At 40.6% G+C, this 19,498-nt stretch overlaps 1 long non-coding RNA gene across 2 annotated transcripts; it reads right to left on the bottom strand.

Moving 5' to 3' along the window:
• Positions 1–1,117: 1,117 nt before the first annotated feature.
• On the bottom strand, positions 1,118–18,922 carry LOC138915434 (uncharacterized). Of its 2 annotated transcripts, none has more exons than XR_011421365.1 (2): positions 18,754–18,922; positions 1,118–2,290 (listed from the first exon to the last, which is right to left on the bottom strand). It is a non-coding gene; the product is annotated as an uncharacterized lncRNA (long non-coding RNA). The 2 variants fall into 2 exon arrangements; XR_011421366.1 differs by lacking the exon at positions 18,754–18,922 and adding an exon at positions 13,259–18,724.
• Between the last annotated feature and the right edge of the window lie 576 nt (positions 18,923–19,498).

Raw genomic sequence — 19,498 nt, 5'->3', positions numbered from 1 at the left:
ACAGATGCCCACGACAGCAGCCCAGCAGCACCTGAGCCACCAGGGCCCTGACTTCAAGAAAGGAACTGTTTCCCCCACTTCTCCTTGCCTTGAATCAAAAATCTCTGAATAAGCTTTGAGAAAGAGAAGATAGCAAATCAACCATAAATGGATAGAGTAGAGAACTTCAGTAGACTGAAGACAAAAACAACAGAGATTTCTAACCAGCCTGCTTCTTCCTCAGGACCTTTAAAGCAACAAGACATGGAAGGAAGGGCCTCCCCTTCTTGCACTCACTGCCCATCCTTGGTTTGGCTGGCGCCTTTTCTCCCACATGGCTGCTGCACTTAATCTGAGGCTGAGACTTTGACATCCCATGGGTCCGTGAGAGAAAGAAGATGGTCCCCTTATCCCCAAGTTAAAACCTTCCTGTGTTCTGAGTTATGTGTTCCACTAATGCATAAATTAACAGCTAAAAGCAGTGACTAAAAGTCACTGGGAGCAAATGGGGGGCCCAACTGAAGTGTCACAATGGGGCAATGAGATCCATCAGTGGCAGACTTGTCAGTTTTCTCAGTTTTGCTGAAGGCCAGCCAGACCAGGCTCTGCCAGCCCTAGTCATATTTGTAATTCGGGGTGCCATGTTCTGCAGGGCTTCTTCTGTAACCTCCACGTCTGATCCCATGTACAGACATGGGATCATTTGCTAACCTGTTTCTTAAGGCTTGTATTAGCCATACAGATAAGACTGAGCTCTCTTTTCCTTCTTGGTTTCAACATTCCTGGAGAAGGAACCAATTGTCCCAGCTTGCATCATTGGTCCAATATGGACATCTAACTGTAGCCAGAGAGTGAGGACATGAGGAACAAATTAGCTGATCCCATGATGACAGTGTAAGTGAAAGAGAGGTAGTGCCAAAAAAAATGGGGATGAGGGAAGAGCAGATAATACAGCAGGGAAATTTCACTGCCTCTGGCTGGATGGACTATTTCTGCTGCCTGCAGAAAACTCTAAATCTTAGGCCAGAGCTATACCAAGGTGTGCAGGGGTACCAGCTGGCTACTAACTTGGTTCTCATTCATTTATTTCAAATAGAAAGAGAAAATATTTTACATTAACATAAATCATATTCTTCTCTTTTTATGTTCCAAATAAGGAATTTATTACATGAGTTTTTAAATCATTTCACAAATTTTTCTATCAGTAAAAGCTCATATCTGTTTGACACACATTCTTATTTAGCATGGATATATACATGTATATGCATGTATGTAGAAAAGTATAAGATTTTAAACTTTGTTTCCAGAATTATCATTGGAATATCTTTCTCACTTTCAGAGAACATTTTTCCCACTTTTCTGTAGCTCATGGTCTCCAGTTTACTTTTGCAATTTTACTGACCTAAATAACTTCTTAGGGGACATACTGAAGTTCTTAAAATTTAGATAATAAAATGAAACTGAAAAATAAACATAAAACATAATTAACATTGTGAGGTCAAAATTAGACACACATTCAGATACATAAAGACATTGAGTTTCTTCATTCCCCCAGAGTTAATCTAATCTTCCTTGCAAGCCCTTATCGTATTGGATAGTAGGGGGAAAACTTAAAATCAATTTTATCCATTAAATTTGGTCCAACAGAAATAAACTAAACAGTCCCTTTCCTGATCCAATCTTGTTCAGAAAAGCTCGTTCGACTTGCAGATTTTCTTCCTCTTCCCTCGCTCCTCTCCAAGATAGCAGGCGATTATCGAGGGGATGGGGAAGATCACACATGGCCTCTTGGTGGCAGGGAGAGGAGGCATCATTTTAAAACACATAAATCCTTGTGTTCTTCTCTGGCTACCTTGATCACTGGGATGGCGTCCTTTTTTCACCTGGTGATGAGTCATCTTGCTGGCATCAAAAGATAAAATCTGTGGCAGATTCTTTTACTTTGATCAGTGTCCTATGATCACCCCTTCTGAACTGGCCCCTCCTTAGTAATTGCTGGTGTTGTGTATACCTCTGAGATATCACCATAACTCCTTGTTGATCCCTAGACAGATGGTCTGCTCAACAGTCGTCAGCTGTTGGGCTACTTCACATCCCCATGACATCCCTCCTGGTAAGCTCACCAACATGCACCGTCAGCTACTTCCCACATCTCTCTGCAGAAGGTGTGAGAATTCCTCATATCTTCCACATCATACAGACAGAGTCCTTCTCTCTGCACAAACACTCTACATCAAGGATTGTATTCTGAGGTGGCCACCACAGGTTGGTGCGAGAGGATTCACCATGAAAGTTCATTTCTTCTCAGACCCTGTAATGGAGACATAAGTCAAAAATACCTCTACTTTTGGAACTTCCCTCAACTCACCTAATACATCTCTGTTAGATTTTCAACCCAAAATGGGAAAGTTAGGACAAATGTGTCTTAACTCCTGTTTTGACTGACTTCCATTCCCTTCTCCATTTGACAATAACTGGGAGGTGAAAGAATTAATATTTCTATATGCTCTTCCTTTCAAATCAGAACTTTCTCTACATTATTTCCTTTTCCCTCCCAAGGTAGAATTTTTCATCCCACTTTCCTTGAGTCTATAATGTCAAGTGGCTACTAGGGAATAAAACATATGTGAATGAAGAATAAAAAACACAGAATTTAATATTTTCAAGACATTATCCCATTTGCATTTGTGTGTTTGCATCAAAGAAGGGTGAGTGCTCTCAAGCATCCCTTTTTCTTTTCATCTGAAGTTGTTGCCTACTTTGGAAAAGTTGGCCTAATTTATATTTTTCCTGTTCTGTAAGTAGTCACATGTAAAGTCCTAGATAAAACAGGCCATACCACATTTCTGATTTATTCCTATGGTGTTTTCACATCCTTTTATAAATGGACACCAAAGGAAAGTCCTCTGGCTGACCCTTCCTTACTCCAGCTCTGCCTGGACCATAACTTCTCTGATAAAAGAGAGATTTAGCAACTGCTAAAGAAAAAACGAAACATTTTCCCTACTGTAATTAAATGAATTGAGAAAAGGAAGCATTTTGGAAAAAAGGTGAGCAGCCATCCAAAGCATTTCTGCCAAGAATAAATATTTATGGATTTGTCTATGGATGGGAAGCTCTAGCCCCTGATTATAATCTGGCTTGTTGGTCTCTAATTGCTTCCCATGAACTCACATTGTCGGGCATGAAGTGCTGAAGCATTATCTCATGATCAGCTGTTGCCTGAAGACCTCAGCTGGAGCTACACAGAAAAGGTCCTGCACTGTGCAAATGGAGGGGATCCATTTTAAGCGAGGACTTCAATCAAGAAGACTATTTCTGCCAAAGGCACTTTAAACTCCCTCCAACACCATCACTGTAGACAAAAACCATAGGTTAAGACCAGAAAGAGATCACAGCCATCAAAGAAATTTAGTCTTGAAGTGAGAGAGAGGTGAGCAGCATCACTCAGCCACCCCTCGGGTCTAATCAGACTCTGAAGGCTGCATATGTGCTGCCTCACCTCCCTCCACAGTTTCCTAGATCTGACCTCAGCCTCATGGCCACACTTGTGTACCACTCTACACACAGGCTTCTCCTCTTCTGTGTCATTCCTGCCACCATTATGCTAACTCCCTGCCCTGCAATGGACCAATACCTCATCTGCCCCTAAGCCTAGCTGTCTAGATCCAGTGGTCAATCTCAAAGTCTGCCTGCCTGATCCTGCTTGGGTCCCCTTTGGAAAGCTCTACTCTTTCCCAGGCTATGCCCCTATTTTAATAACTCCTATTTCTAGGGCACATCACAATGGTTTCAAGCATATGGGGAAAAGTGTGAAGGCATATGGGGGCCAAGGCCAAGAAAGAAGCTGGTCATATTGATAATAACATAAAACCCTGCCACAGTATTCACATCACCTTGTGATGGTGTTGGTAGGTGCTCTGGTATTCTGTACCATTCTAGTATTCTGGAGCAAGCACTCCAGTCTTGGTTTGGCAGTACAGATAAGAAGAGTAAATTTCAACTAACAATGCATCCATCCAGTCAATGAAATGTCTGCAGATTCAAACTGTTTAGGGATCAGTTAGTCATGCTGTCGGATATTCAAACTTCCATAAATGCAATTCCTGTAGAAAAGAATTGCACATCTTATTTTATTTTGCTGCATCACAATTATGAGACACCGAACTGTAGAGGCTCCGCAGTGGAGTAAGACTTTCTGCCTTCATGTCTGGGCCAGTCAATTTGGTTGAGAGAGTAGCAAACCATTCTGCAGGTTCCTCCATGAGGCCCTAAGCTGGATCTATCTTTCCTCTTCATATCTATGATATTCAGCTGCTCTTTCTATTCCACAGACAGGTTTTGTCCCTCATTAAGGTCCCCTCTTGCCTCTCTCACTTGGCCATCTCACATGACTTCATGCTCAGCCCTGCTCTCAGACACTACACAAGTAAAATGTCATTTTCTGATGCTGCCCTCCAGATTGCAGACAAAGCTGGTGATTGAACACACCCACATCTCTGCCAAGTGTCTTCATGCCCCAGTGCAGCCCACAGCTTGGGCAGCCGAGATCTTGGCTTATAACTTATAAAGAATTGTGTTGGTGATTAGAACCTAGAAGAAGGTCATTGTCCAAGGGGTTTTTCAATATTTTGGTATCATTTCAAGATGGAAATAGTATTATTTAACTAATATTATTTCCATCTTTAAAATGGAAAATGCCTAGGATATATTTTATGAACTGCTTGATTGCTTGTTCTGAGATGATCTTTATTTTAAACATGTTCATATATATAGGATTCACTTTCAGGGTAAAGATAAAGAGGCAACAACTTGGTCTGCGAATTTTCTGTACAGTGCCACTTAGTTATAGGAAAGCTATGAGAAAGCCTATCTGACTAGGTTTGCACACATTTTGCCAGTGGTGTGTGTGCATGTATGCTCACATGTGCTTGTGTGTGTGTGCGTGCGCACACGTGCATGCACATCCTAATCCACTGAATACATGCAAATAGGTGATAGATAGTGAGATGGTTTATGATTTTGCTGTTTGGACATTTTTCACGGAAAAAACAACCTGGAGTCATAGTAAGAACCACTGAGAAAGGACTTTAATCATGGAAAACATGATCTGATTTAATTGACCAGAAAGCTCATCCATGTCTGCTGCTCCATCTATTGATTAATAACAAAACAACACTAGCAATCTGTCTGAGCAAAGGAGCAGACTTGCTGAGGAAAGCAGGGTAAGTAGCATCACCAAAAAAATCTTCTAAATCTTTACAGACTCAGAAACCCTTAACTTTTGCTCCAAAACAGAGAAGAAAAAAATAATAAAGGCAAACATAGGGAAAGAAATATGAACATGAAGTTCATTTGAAATATTTTTGTTCCCAAAATATGTCTTGAATTAAGAGAATAAAAATAAAGTGATGAGAGGCAGAGTTACCTGGGGAAAACAAAACTGCTATGAACTATCTGCTGGTTTGATAGAGGAAAGGAGAATTTTTCTTTAGATTATTTCCTTCCTCAGTTTTTTGGCAGCTGGAAAACATATGTGATAAAACAAAGACATAACTGCGTCAATAGGGGATTGAAGTCTAATCAGATTTAGGAAAAGCCAAATTGTCTCTGGAGTGGAGAAAAGGGAAGGAAGAAGTTTTATAGAGCACATTGGGAGAACATTATTTACTTCTCTCTGGAATATTGATGAGCTACGAAGTAATGAAATTTTTATTGCAATATTTAGCGCAAACTGGCTTTGTTTCCCACATCTATATTCTGGCTTTCTTGTGTCCCTCCACTGACCTATCCTGTTTGGCATTGTGGTCTGTATGGCCTCTCCCATGCCATCCTTTCTTACATTATTTCTCTTTCTGACCAGCTCTAATACTACTCACTTGTCTCTTTCTTTTTCCATCAGGTTTTTTGAGATAATACTGAAATATTTCTCTGGCTGTCTACATTGCTCCCACCACCTTTCTTCCTTTGTCGCTGTTGGCATCTGAGCTCTGTACAGACCCCTGTTCTGTGTCAGAGTAGAAATACCTCTCCTTTCCCACCTCCTACCACTATCTCCTGGGCTCTGGAATAGCATCTCCATCCACTATGTTGACATCTCAACCTGCATGTAGTGCTGACACTTTCAGATCAACATATCCAAAACCAAACTCATTATCTCCCTCCCAAACCAGCTCCTCCCTCCAATTTCCCTGCTTCCATTAATGGCATCTATAGCTCAAAGACCTTCTTTTTCAACTCCCACATTGAATCAGTTGCTTCTACACTGATTCTCATATCTGTTCTTTCCTTCTCATTCCCTCTGCCCCCACAGTAGTTCAGAGCCTCATTACTCTTTGCCTGACCTAGTGGGAAAACTACCCCATTGATCTCTCTGCCTTTCCCCACTCCAATCCATCCTACACACAGCTACTAGATTAATCATCCTGAAATGCAGCCCCAATCTTCTTGTCCACCCTCAGTTATAAAACTTTAAAATAGCTCACTGTCTTTGGAATTAAGCATATACATATCATCCTGCCACTCAAGTAACTTTACAATAGAACTTCAACCCATCTATTGAGATTTATCCACCATAACTGTCTTATCATCAAGCTAAACCAATGTGATAAGCAAGACATCAAGAAAAGCCCAGAACTGGGCTTTTGCCTAGAAGTTCAGGCATGAATATTATTCATGGGTAGGGGTGTGCGAATGTCAAGAAGTAGCCCAAAGGCAGAGAGAGTTGTCCAAGACAGGACCTGTCAATTGCATAGTTCTTTCCACAGTTCATTACTCTGTAAATAGTAGACGCTCCATGAATTCTTGCTAAGCCACTTGCTTTTACTGCATTTTTCAGCTAGGATTTTTCACTTGGACAACTCTCAACCAAAAAGCAGATCTTTTTTATGCTTTTCTAAATCAATGTGGCTTATTATTCTCAGTTTTCTGTTAATATACACTCTGTTACAAATACATTCCCCAGGCTAGGACTCAGCTATATTTTCGATGGAGAAGAAGGAACAAATTTCATTGCAGTCAGATTAATAAGAGCAATTCTTTTCTCTTTCATCTTTCAACTAACAATGCAGCCATCCATTCAATGAAATGTTTGCAGATTTAAATTATTTAGGGATCAGTTAGTCATGCTGTTGGATATTCAGACTCCCATAAATGTGATTTTAATATAAAAACAAAAATAACAATAATAGTAACAATTTCCCATGGGTGTAAGTGTTCTGCAGTATGGAAAGTTCTTTCAAAGACTTTGTGGACTTTTCTCCCCACATTAATTTTTTTAAGTTAGGTAAAGGAGGTTTAGTGGAGGGATAGGCAAGCTCTTTTTATAAAGGGCAAAATGGTAAATATTTTAGGTTTGTGAACCATATGGTCTTTGTCTCAACCACAACTCTACCCCTGTAGCACAAAAGCAGTCATAGACAATATGTAAAGGTAGAAATGCATCTGTGTTCCAATCAAATGTTATTTATGGACACTGAAATTTGAATTTGATCTAATTTTTATGTGCTGCAAAATATCATCATTTTTCTGACTTTTTTTCCAACCATTTAAGAATGTAAAAAAATACTCCTAGCTTACAGGCCATACAAAAAGAAGAAGTAGGCTGGCTTTGGTCCAACGGTCATGGTTTGCCAACTCCTGGTATAGTGTTATCCTCATTCTACAGTGGAATTTCTATAGCTCAGAAGTGGAAATGACTTGTGTTTGAAATCACACAAGATGGTATCAAAAGTATTAGTGAAACTCTAGGCCATGTCATTTGACAAGAATTCTAGTCCCTTTACTCTAGGGAAGCAATGCCTCCCTTCATTTGGAAACATCTAAGAGTGGCCATCCATTCTTCCAAGCAATGAACACTGCATCCAACATAGGGAAGAGTATCTGAAATAAGACTGAAGAACCACAGAATTTTGTCTTCCCCAAAGGGTTCATGAGCATTGTCTGACACCTTCCTCCAAACTAAATGCAAAAAGTAAGGGTGGGTTTGCATTAGCAAGGACTTTCTCCTGGACCAAACTTTAGTCTGGCTCCTCTGAGCCCTCTTCTTGACTAGGCCTCATCCCTGGCCTGCAGTCCTTGGCCTGCTGAGCCTAGTTTTTGGAAAAAAAAAAATTGGGAAGGACCATGTTGTGCTGCTGCTGGGACTTACCCAGCCACTTGGGATCGGGATGGTGCTCCTTAGGGAGGGTAAATACACAAATCCATGCCATACAAAAGGATCTAAGAGTAGTAAAGACACCCACAGCACAGAGCCCTGATTTTGGCCAGAAACCTTTCCTCTCAAAACTACGACTGTGGTGATGGAAAGTGAGCATGGATGGAGTCAGCAGCAGGGGTGCTCACTGGTTAGCATCAGGTTGGATGACAGTGACAGCAATGGTAACCAGGGGAGGAGATTGGGAGGACTAAGATTCCAGAATGCCCCGAACCTGAAGAATTCATCTAGATAGTATTGATTTTATTGTCCTTGGTCAAATGTTACACTATAATTTGAAAACATGTTTTGGTTACATGGGGAAAGCACTGATATTCTTCACAGGAAGGCCGAAGCCAACAGAAACAGGGTTATCTAGAGACACTGCTCAGTTACATAGAAGGCAAATGGGTTGCACAGACTGGGGACTTCTCACACACAGATAACTTGTTTTTTGAAACAATTGTTGCTTGGTCCCCAGATTACTACCATATTATGGTCCTGGAATTATTGTGAAAGTCAGAACTAGTCAGATCACGGAGAAGAGTATCTAGATTATTGAAGTCTCCAGATCGCTCTTGGTTTGTTTCCGTCTTAGTTTTAGAGTCTTTTTCTTGACTCAAGCTAAGAACGGTGGAGCAGCTGCACTGACTCACTTTATTATCCCCTCCTTCCACTTTGGACGGGAGCTCTTTAGAGAGTGTATTGCTAGGATCATCTCTGTCCAGCAGATATCTAAGAAGGGCATCATTTCCCTTCTTTTTAGCACTTAGCTGTTCCTCCTTACATTTCCAGAGCTTTTGGTGAAATCTCATCTTCAAAGGAACTATTCAAATATGAAAGATAGTTTTCCAAAAACAGGCATCCTATGTTTTAAGGAATCTACCCATTTATTAATGGCAAGTTTGTGCCAAGTAGCATGGATATAAATTTTTAAAGGTCAGGAAATGAGTCCTAACCAATAAAGATTTTAGTGACAACCAGTGAGCTATATCAGGACAATGCACTACTACTCCATAGAGACTAATAATGTTATTTTAATAAGGAAAAATGCTTGGATATATTTAGAAATTGAATAGATTTGAGTGAAAGGGTTATGTGTGTACACATGCATCTGGGAGTGGGGAGGACTGGAGATGGTGTGATCCCTCTGTCATGCCCAAGGGGTCCTCTAATTAATCTCAGGCTTACTTTAATCTATGTATCTCTGAGCCTGATTGCTACTGACACATTAAGAAAACTGAGGGAGTTGCTAGAATCTTCTGTCCTTCTATTTCTGGCTTATACCCAACAAAAGATCGGTTTTACTCCTGTGTTGATCCTTAATCTTTTCCCTTGGTCAGAGCTCTGTACTTGACCTTCATCTGCCTCCAGTCAGACTTGAATCCAAAGCCTGTTCTCCTCTAGACCCACAGCTCACCCTCAGTTGCAGAACAGACTTGACAGACTTCCCTCCATTGCATTCATTGTTTCCCTCCTCACTCCTTTTAGGTAACTTACATTTGAATTTTCTTGTCCATCTAACTTAGACTACGTTAGGCCCTAAGGGCATGTACCAGTCTTTTCAGGTGGATGCTAGTGCTATAGACATTCAAAATAAAAATAAAAACAAGCTTTCAATTACATTGTGCTTATATTTCCCAGTCTGTTGGGCAAGTTTCCAGTGATGCTTACAAGAGAAAGGAAAATTTGACATTCTACCTGTCTGAAGGAAAATTTAAGCTGCAGCTCAGAAGTCAACACAACAGGACATTAGAATGTATATACGTGGATTTGATCACAGAGTAACTGATCTACATTTTAATAACTAGCAAATATATGTAGAATTCCTCTACTCTGCTTCCTAATACCTTAGTAGTCTAGACCCTACTATATGTCCCTGGTGAAGGATATATATACATGCATTCTCTGTACATGCATTCATTATGTTAGTTGTCATTTAAATTTTTTCCATTATTTCATCACTTCGTGTGGGATGCTCAAATAACCACAACAAGTTCTGTTGACCTGGAACTGTAATGATGACCACATTAAGGTGAGAATACATAGAATACAGAAAAGAAATACTAATTGGAGAAATAGCAAACAAGGAATGCAGATGTGAAGTGACATTTGGGATAAAAATCAAAATGACATCCTAAAAGGAGCTAGAGTGGGGACCCTGCTGGTCCTGTGATTGCTGTTGCCTGTTGCCGATAGTGGAAGTCATGCTATCCAGCCCAGCAACTGCTGCTGTCTTTGGGGGAGCCAATTTAGGATTTGCTTCAGTAGCTGTAATTTAAGAATAAGGACATTGGGATTTGCAGCTGAGCACTCCACAAGCATATAACCAAGGAGATTTCTATCCACACTGCAGAAGCTTTGGGCTCATGCCACTTTTCTATTCTCTGCTATCTTTTTGCAACTACAGAGCAGACCAAGTAGAAGGAAATGATCACCCACCAGCCCTATCTGAAAATTATCAGCTCTGAACCCCTATGTTAGCTTTCTGGTTACCAGGGACTGGTAACCAGGCATTTCCAGCCACTGATTGAAGCTTATTATTGCCAAAGTGGTTCTGTATTTCAATTGTATCCACTCCATTTCACAGATGGCCAAATTAAGGTCCAGTGAGGTTAAGTAGCTGGTACAGTCGCACAGCAACTGAATTTCAAGGTCCTTGAACTGGAGATCAAGGTCTGCCCTTTTTAGACCACAAGATATCTTCTCTCCCTCGTCAAAACATTGTGAGGGAATCAGAGTTAAGTAAAAAGTGTGGTATGAGTCTTAGGGCTCTGAATAAAACGTTTTGCAGAATCCATGTGAGATTTGGTGGCTAATGCTTTTTGTCAAACTATTGAAAACAGACTCTTCTGACACTGGCTAGCCCTGGGATAAAACTCTATTTTCCTTATCCTCTGCAATCCTTTGCCATTTTCCTGGAATACCTCACATCTAAATAATATTTTACATAGCTCTGACAATCTTAACCCTTCTCCTCCATTGCTGTAGTCTCACTGTGATGAAAGGGGGAAAAAATTTCATACCAGTCACAGCTAGAAACTTGTAGAGTGCTGTTCAGTACAAGGAGGCAGGGATTTTAGTGTTCTGTCTGTTTGCACATTAACGATGACGAATTGAATACTATTGAGATTTTCATATCATTTGCCCTTGTCAGTTGTCTCACCTACAAAATGAGGTTCTAACCCCACAGGGTTGTTTGAAGGTTAAATCTGATGGTGTATGTAAAGGATTTAGCATCACATAGATACTAAGCATCTGTTAAATGTTACCTATTTTTTATTAAACAATATCCGTATCTATAATGAATCTTTAGTTCAATATGGTAGAAAGGACATAAGGTTAGAGTTAATCCAGAGATTTAGGTTCTAGTTGTGGATCTACTGTTGAGGACTCCTTTGTATAACTCTAAAAGATCTCCTTCCTCTCTCTAACTTGGGTACCAATACTTGTCCGGTCTTCTCAAATTTATAGGAAGAATCAAATATGCTGGTAGTTTTCAAGTACTTTTTAAAACATCGAAGTCTACACACCCAAGTGTGAGTAATTAATTCAGTCAGTCTCATTATTAAATCACTGCTATATGTTAACTATGAGTTCATTTCCTTTGTATGGGAAGGTGTGAGTCATGGTAGAATAATGTAGCAATCTTTGGCTACGGACAGAATGGAGTTCAATCTCAGTTCTACCACTGATTTTCTTTGAGGCCTTGGGAAAGTCTCTTACCTCTTGGAGCCTTGATTTGTTCAGTGGGGCTAACAAAGTCTACTGTAATAGAGATTCCCGTAAAGTTGGGTTAGGGCTAAGGTACAGACATTCCAGAACGTGGATCTGGGCAACACTACCACTGTTGAAAACTTGAATCTAGTCTATAGCTGGGTTTTAAAAATATGCAAACACGATTCTCTGATTGGATTGATATGGATAGAAGCCAGATCATAGAAGAAGAATATTGAACCCTAAGAGGGAAAAATCTTAGTAAGTGAGGAAGAACGACAACTAAGCACAACTGACTACTGAGAAAAGGAGGCTTAATATGCCCTTTATTATCCTGAAATGAAATTCAGAGATAATAGAATCCACCCACATACATAATGTTTTCAAAAATCAATAAAATGGCTTAAGTATAATATGAAGGGGAAATAACGGGGAAAGCAATTTAAAATAAAATCATTTGCACTTCATAAAGTAACAGCTGGGAGGTGATAACACTGAGAGATTAAATGAAATAAGCAGAAACTTGCACCTCTATACAGAGATATAGAATCCCATCAGTACTATCCAGCTGACCCCAAAGTCAGTAATACTGGCAACCCATACACCACGAGTGATGTTGCCACCGGTGATATGATTTTCTGAAATAAACAAATCCTGATGATGTTCTGAACGAGACAAAATGTGATGTTCTTTCAATTTATATTATAGTCACATTCTTAGAAAATTCAGTGTATGTTAAAACTACACACAAAAAATGTATTATACTAATAAAAAATGAAGGTTAATTCCTAGTATTAGGTAATGATAAATAGGCTTTCCTCATCTCATAAATGTCTAAGTGGACATTCAAAATTTAGGCAGGTACAGGACAATTTGTCTGGGGCAGGACTGTCCCACACATCACAGGATTTCTAGTATCCTGACCCCAATACACTGAGAGCTTCCCTAATCGTTATAATAAACAAAACAGTCCTGTAAATTTCAAAACTACTCTCTAGGGGGTGGTAATATACCCATTGAGAACTGTTGTCCCAAGGAGTCAGTATAATCTTAATGAAATCATAAAACTATTGTAATCAAGTACCTTCATAATTTGTCCCTTCCTCTTGTCTCCTGTTTCATCCTAGAAATCCTATACCACTTTCCCTCTTTCTGTCTCTACTCTTAAATGAAATTATCTTTTCAGATTATCCTCCGACCACATTGAGATTCATATTTGGCAAGAATACAATGCCTTTTCTCCTAATCTTTCATTCAGTATGATTGGTGGTTATCAGAATTCATCAGTAATTTTAGTCCCATTTCATCATTAATTTTAGTCCCATTTCATAGAGGAGAAGACTGAGCAAAGGAAGGCAGATAACTCACCCAAGTTCATGCCACAAACTGTCTGCAGAGATTGACTACAATCTGGATTTTGTAGCTCTGACCACTGAACCCCTTTTCCTCCCATTTCCCTCATACACCCACAACTTCATTAGCCTCTTTAAATTTGAGTGGATGGGAGAACGGGTGAAACCTCAGTGGTTCTGTTTTGCTCTTTGTTAACTCCTCTGGTAAGAAATCAGTGGTGGAGGAGCAGACTCCAGAAATGGGTTTCCATTAATGCAAATCTTGCCTTCCCTCATTTGCGTGATTAATTGCCACCTGGCTTTTAGGGAACTGCTAGCCACCACCAAGGTTGCTGCTCCACTGAGCAAATCCAGTCTGTCTGCAAACCTGCTCAAGTGTTGGATGGGATGATGAACACACCCAGAAGTGATAAAGCAGGTTCAGGTTATGGACTCATTGAGCCGGGAGGGGGACACGCTGTCCACCGTGCTTCCTGTCTCCTTGGCAGAGATGTGGCAAGGAGTGTAATAAAATGTAATGATGTGGAAGAGAGCATGCTGTTGCCTTACAAGGGTCAAGTCAGTACAATTTGTGCAAGGTCCTGACATTTTTACTCTTCTTTAGTACAGAAATACTGAACTAAAAAATTACAGTGACAAAAAAAAGAAAGAAAAGACACAAACCAGGGTCACTTCAAACACGTTAAAATGGATTCCAAACAAAGCATCCAGATATAGCATGAAGATTTCTTTTCAGAGGGAGAGAGGCAGCTTGTGGGGACTGCCACACAGTGCCACCTCTGAGTGACAATGGACTCACTCTTCTTAATCACTGTGGGCTATTCTTGTGAGCAGATATCTATCAGCTCTCACTTCTGGAAAAGCCATTTTCTAATGGGGCAGTTGGGTTCTTGCTTATTCTGATAAAGAGACCTATCATTTCATGAAGTGATTCAAAGGATTTATTCAGTGTTTTCATAAGAAGAAGGGCACAGTGCACACTTGGGAACACACATCAGACGGTAGGTAAAGAAGACGGCAGTTTGTAAACACATTTTTAAAGTTTCCAAATAACTGTTGTATTCCTGAGGGCTCTGAAAATGATAAGTGGAATTTTGCAGCCTCCAGATTGCAGTGTTGTAGCTGGGACCTCCTTGGACAGACAAGGAGTCTTTTAAAGGTTTGACTGCAGGGTTTATTCAGATATCATCATCACCTAGATGGTAGCCTAGCATCTGAGAGCCAATAGAACATGCTATTTGCAACTTTAGGAAAGTTAAACAATCTCTTCGCTTGTTTCTGTAACTGTATACATACCTACTTCATAAGGTTATTGGAAGGATTTTATAGGTTACAAGTGGCTGACAAGGGGACAGCATTATGTAGTGAACAAGAGAAGAGCTAAGACACCATTGGAGACTGATGTAGAGTAGGGAGAATAGAAATATGGCTCTATGTATTTTCATTGAGGAGTACAAAGAAGCACTACCTACCCCCGAAATCTCCCCAGCTGGGGTTGTCATTATCACTGATATTGTTAATAGCTTACATTTGCTTAGTGACTTCTAGTTTACAAAGCCTTCCTTTTATTCTTATTTAACTCACCCTAAAATTCTATGAAGTTAACTGTTATGATACTAATAGGTAAAAATCTCCAGTCTTTTAAATTAAGGCATATGTTTCTAAAAGCTCCTTTTAAAATTTTTGGTAAGGCCAACATCAGTGGGAATTTAATTTGGGCCTTGAAGGCAGCATGTTATGATCAAGATTTATTTCTCTTTCTGCTATGCTCATGCTCACCCTGTAAAAGAAAGGGAACTGAGATTGTTTTTTAATCCAGTAGGGAATGTTGCAAGGGTAATGATCTTAAAATAACACAGTCTTATTTTTAGCAATGAACATTATGTTTTTAGGGTGAAGATTTATTGCATTCGTGCATTCAACAAATACTTGTCGAGCACCCATGTCCGGCACTTTGCCAGGCAGTGGGGACATAATGGTCAGCATGTTTGCTCAAATATTTACAATATATTGAGCCATCCTACTAAACCAGATAAGAAAAGAAAGTTATGAAAAATAAGGTCAGGCTGTTTTAAAGACATTGAAAATAATCATAATCAGCACGATCTAGTGATAAATGAGCCAATTCAGCAGAAGGATGGGAAACATAAAGCATCACCACAATAGGTACATAGAGAGGCATTTTTAACAATTGTGGCAAGTAAAGCGCTTGAAATAAAATGTTAGGGATATGGGAGGGGAGTCTGATAAAAGAAAATACCTTGATGCCATTCTAGCCCTCTTTCCTCTTCCCCCCAAACCAGCCATTCAATCTTTGTTCCAATAATTACCCATTTACTGGCCTCCTGACCTCAAATCTGATGACTACATTAAATTCTTCCAGTCTGGTCAATCACACTGAACGTATGTAATATGGCCATCGTTGGGAAAGAATGATCTACCAAGGTCAAATGAGCCCTAAAGATCCCTACTCAACAGATCCACTCTAGATTCTGACCCTTTTGACTTCTTAGCTGTAAAGATAATGAAGGACTGTATGTAGTACTTTCCAAGGTCATCTGCATGTTGGACCTGGAAGTTGATGTCAATCATCCCGAAATGGTGCCAACTCATAATCTCAGCTTTTGAACCTCCTGGACCATATTGGACCGCAAAGAATTTTTACAAATATTATTTACATACCATTCTCTCTCGTTTAGGAAGGGGTTAGGGATAGAGCTTGAGCTTTGGATCCAATCTAGGACCTGTCTCTTAATAGCCTTGTGGTCTCAAGAGGTTTATTTCACCTAGCTAAGACTTGGTTGCCTTATCTATAAAGCACATAAAAATTTTCTGCCCTCATAAGATCATTGTGAAGATTAAATAGGGTAATACTTGGGAGAGCGCTTTCATCAGAACTTGTCATGCAGGAGTTTGCCAGAATGCCTAAAGTACACATCCTCCCACAACCCCTCCGGAGAGAAACTGGCTCCCTACAGCCCCTGCTGTCTAATGTCCATGTGGGTGATCTGGGATCCCACCCTCCCTCCGCTCATCCACAATGATTGGACCAAGGAAGTTACCAGACCCAAAAGCAGACGGTGCACAGGCAAGTCAGCAACCATGACCAATTGGCCTGCTCAGAAATAAACAAACAAATTAGCAAGTTACAGTGATCAAATTATTCTCTCTGGAATTTAAATTTAGAAAATGGGGATGCTGAAATAGTTAACGATGAAGAAGGAAAAGGTAAAAAGAAATAAAATGGCTGCCTTAGCTATATAGCAAGCCAAAATCATGGGTAGGCATAATTAATGAGCAAGCAGAAAATACGTGGAGTGGAGATTGAGAAAGGCAGCCATAGAAAGAGGAGAACAAAGCAGACATGTAGAAAAAGAGACAGACCTTGAGAAAAAGACACAATATTCTCTCAGTTCCTGACCTTTCTGTTCTGATTCCATTTCCTTTCTATGGAGATCCTTAGACTAGCCCTCTTTTTATTGAAATAACTTGGGTGGAACAAAATAAGTCTGATTAGGTGCTCAATAACTGTCAGTTCCCTTGCCTTATTTACTTACCTATTTAATTATTTTTCTCATCACTTATTCATGTATCCATGCATTAATTTAGTTGTTACATTAAATAATCCTTGACCACCTAATCTGTGCCAGGTGTATCCTATCTGCAGTATTTGTACTGAGGGTTTAGCTTATATCCTTCCTAAATGATAGGTTTGCATTTATCTGGGCACCGGAGACGGAGAGGAGAAGCACACAGGAGTGACTGTAATGGCGAGGGAGCTATTTAGGGAATTAGTGGAAGGTTCCTCAAATTGCTCGTGGAGGGGGCTGCCCTCTCTAATTCTGGGCAGCTCAGCCCAGCTAGCTCCAGCATCAGCCTCAAAGCAAAGAATAAACTACCAGGCTAAAGTCTGAAATTGCTCCTGCTTTGATCCCTCTCCCAACATGCCCAGCCTCAGAGAGGGTGCAGGGGTGGGACCTTCACGACATCTCCCTTTGATCCTGCCCTCGGTGGCTTATGAAATGTTTTTCTTTTCCCCCTGCTCATTCCTAAAACTTTCTCATATACCATCATCTGTCACAGGGATGTTGACAGCTCAGAGTAAACCAGGCTTAATTCTATGGATTCTTTTCCTCTGTCAGCTTTAAAAAAAAAAAAAAAAAAGCAAAGAGAAAGGGAAAAAAATTCTGCTGAGACTCTCCTTGAAGAAAGGTAAAGAACCAGAGACATGAGGAGACAGCGTCAGAGATTTCGGGGCAATTGGCTGGTCTGAAAAGGTCTGTGAGCTCAGGTTCACATTACTGTCGAAATGTTAAACAAACAAACAGATGGCTTGTCTTGTGGATGTTTATTCATTTCACAGCCCTGCATTGGCCGTATTTGAAAAGAACTGCTGCTGAGAGCAGAGTATATGTTGTGCTTCTACCGTGCAGATGCCTGGAGTCAGCCCATCTAGGTCAGGGACTCCAACCTGGTTCTTCAAAGATGGGAGTGGGTGGCCTGTTTTCAGTATTTCCAAAGCCCAACAGATACTGCCTATTTATCCACAGTAAGACTGCACAAGCTGCCAAAACCTGAACCTCTTTGCTTTTGGCTGGAATGATATTAACCCAGGTTGGCTGTGTTTGTCATTTCTCAATAACCACCTGACTTGGCAATCAGGGGCCTCTGATTAATACCAAATAGACAATAAAATAATTGTTTGATTAAATAAAGCTAATTTGTTGAATAGGTGAACATCGTTCAAATATAGGATGGGAACAATAAAAGGTGAGCTTACTGGGGAGACAGAAATATTCTTCCATGACTTTATTGATAGAGCGTTTCAACTTCCCTGCATCCATGGTGTAAAAAGTACCTTCAGGAGCTTTCTACAGTGGAAACACTAGCACCATCCTATAGGGGGAGAGTGCGGTTAATGGTCCAAACTACCACCCTCCAGCGTGCTTTAAAAGGTCAAAGTGTGACTCCATCAAGGCTGGGCTGGGTACCGATCAGACTGCTGAAAGGGTGAAATTTTGCTTTTTCAAGAAGAAAGGGAATGAAGAAGGGAAGATTGTCAGTAGCAAAATTAATTCCTGGCAGGCTGCGAAGTGTTAAATTCCCTGATGGATTCTCTGCATCATATTTGTTTAATGCATCTTGCTGATGGAGCCATAAGGAGAACAGCAGAAACAGCAGGAAATTGCCAGCTGGTCCGGAGGTGGAGGAAGCCTTCCCAACACAAGATGGCAGCACAAGCCTGCGATTGAAGCAACGGCTCAACTTTAGGGCTGCAGTATCCACCCCCAGCCCCACCTGGAGAGGTTTTTATTCCCCTTGAATTTTAACCAATTGTGTTACATCTTTTGTCTCCAAAAAGACAGAAATACGTTTCCTCGTTCCCTCTAATTGATTTCAAGTTTCTTTTTGTTCAAGCCCTGCTAAAAAGAGAAGAGAGCCCTATTTCAAGGGTTGACCAGCTTGAAACTTCTGTTAAGTGGGCCAAATAATGACACCCCCAAGACAAACCTGTCCTCTGAAAATCTCCCTGAGTACCGTCCAAGCAGTGATGGTGCTTCATGAACCCGCTGTCAGGTCGCCGGGCAGCAGTCCTCTCCCCTCGGGATGTTTCGGCCTTCTATTCCAAAGCAAATTGTTCGTTTATTGAACAAGAATCATCTGCAGTTACTGTCCTCTCAGGATTGGTTGGCATATTTTAAAAGGTGATAAATTTGCCCATTGGCTTCAAGGTCCCATGACTGGATTCTCAATTGCCTTTTTTTTTCAAGTAATAACATTGCCTAATGAGGACAAACAGTCTCAAATGTGTCGTCAGTTATTTGTTCAATAAATAAACAATATTACTGTTTTCACTGTCTTCCCGCCATGCTGACTGCCTGTTGCTTATGACAGAAGCCCCCACAACAGTGGGGAACCCTCGGCCATGGCTCTCTCTGGCTTCTAGACCTTTGTGTATGCGATTGTGCTCTGCTTAAAGCACTCTTGTTCTGTCTCTTCACTTGGCTAATGTCACCATATTGTCCAGTTCTCAATCTAAGCGTCACTTCCTTCAGTAGGTTTGTCAATTGTCAAGGCCAAGTCCAGATGAGATGCCCCTCACACGGCTCCCTCAACTTTTGCCATTGCAATCCGTCTGACATCATGTAACTACCGGTTGATAGATCAGTATCTCCCCAAAGCTCCTCCAGAACATAAGCTCCTCAAGAGCAGTGTCACATCTAGCTTTACCCTACAGCATGAAGGTGTTTCATTA

This window comes from Equus caballus, chromosome 9, assembly GCF_041296265.1.
Source record: "Equus caballus isolate H_3958 breed thoroughbred chromosome 9, TB-T2T, whole genome shotgun sequence".
Classification (NCBI taxonomy): domain Eukaryota; kingdom Metazoa; phylum Chordata; class Mammalia; order Perissodactyla; family Equidae; genus Equus; species Equus caballus.
This window is presented reverse-complemented; position numbering and strand designations above follow the sequence as displayed.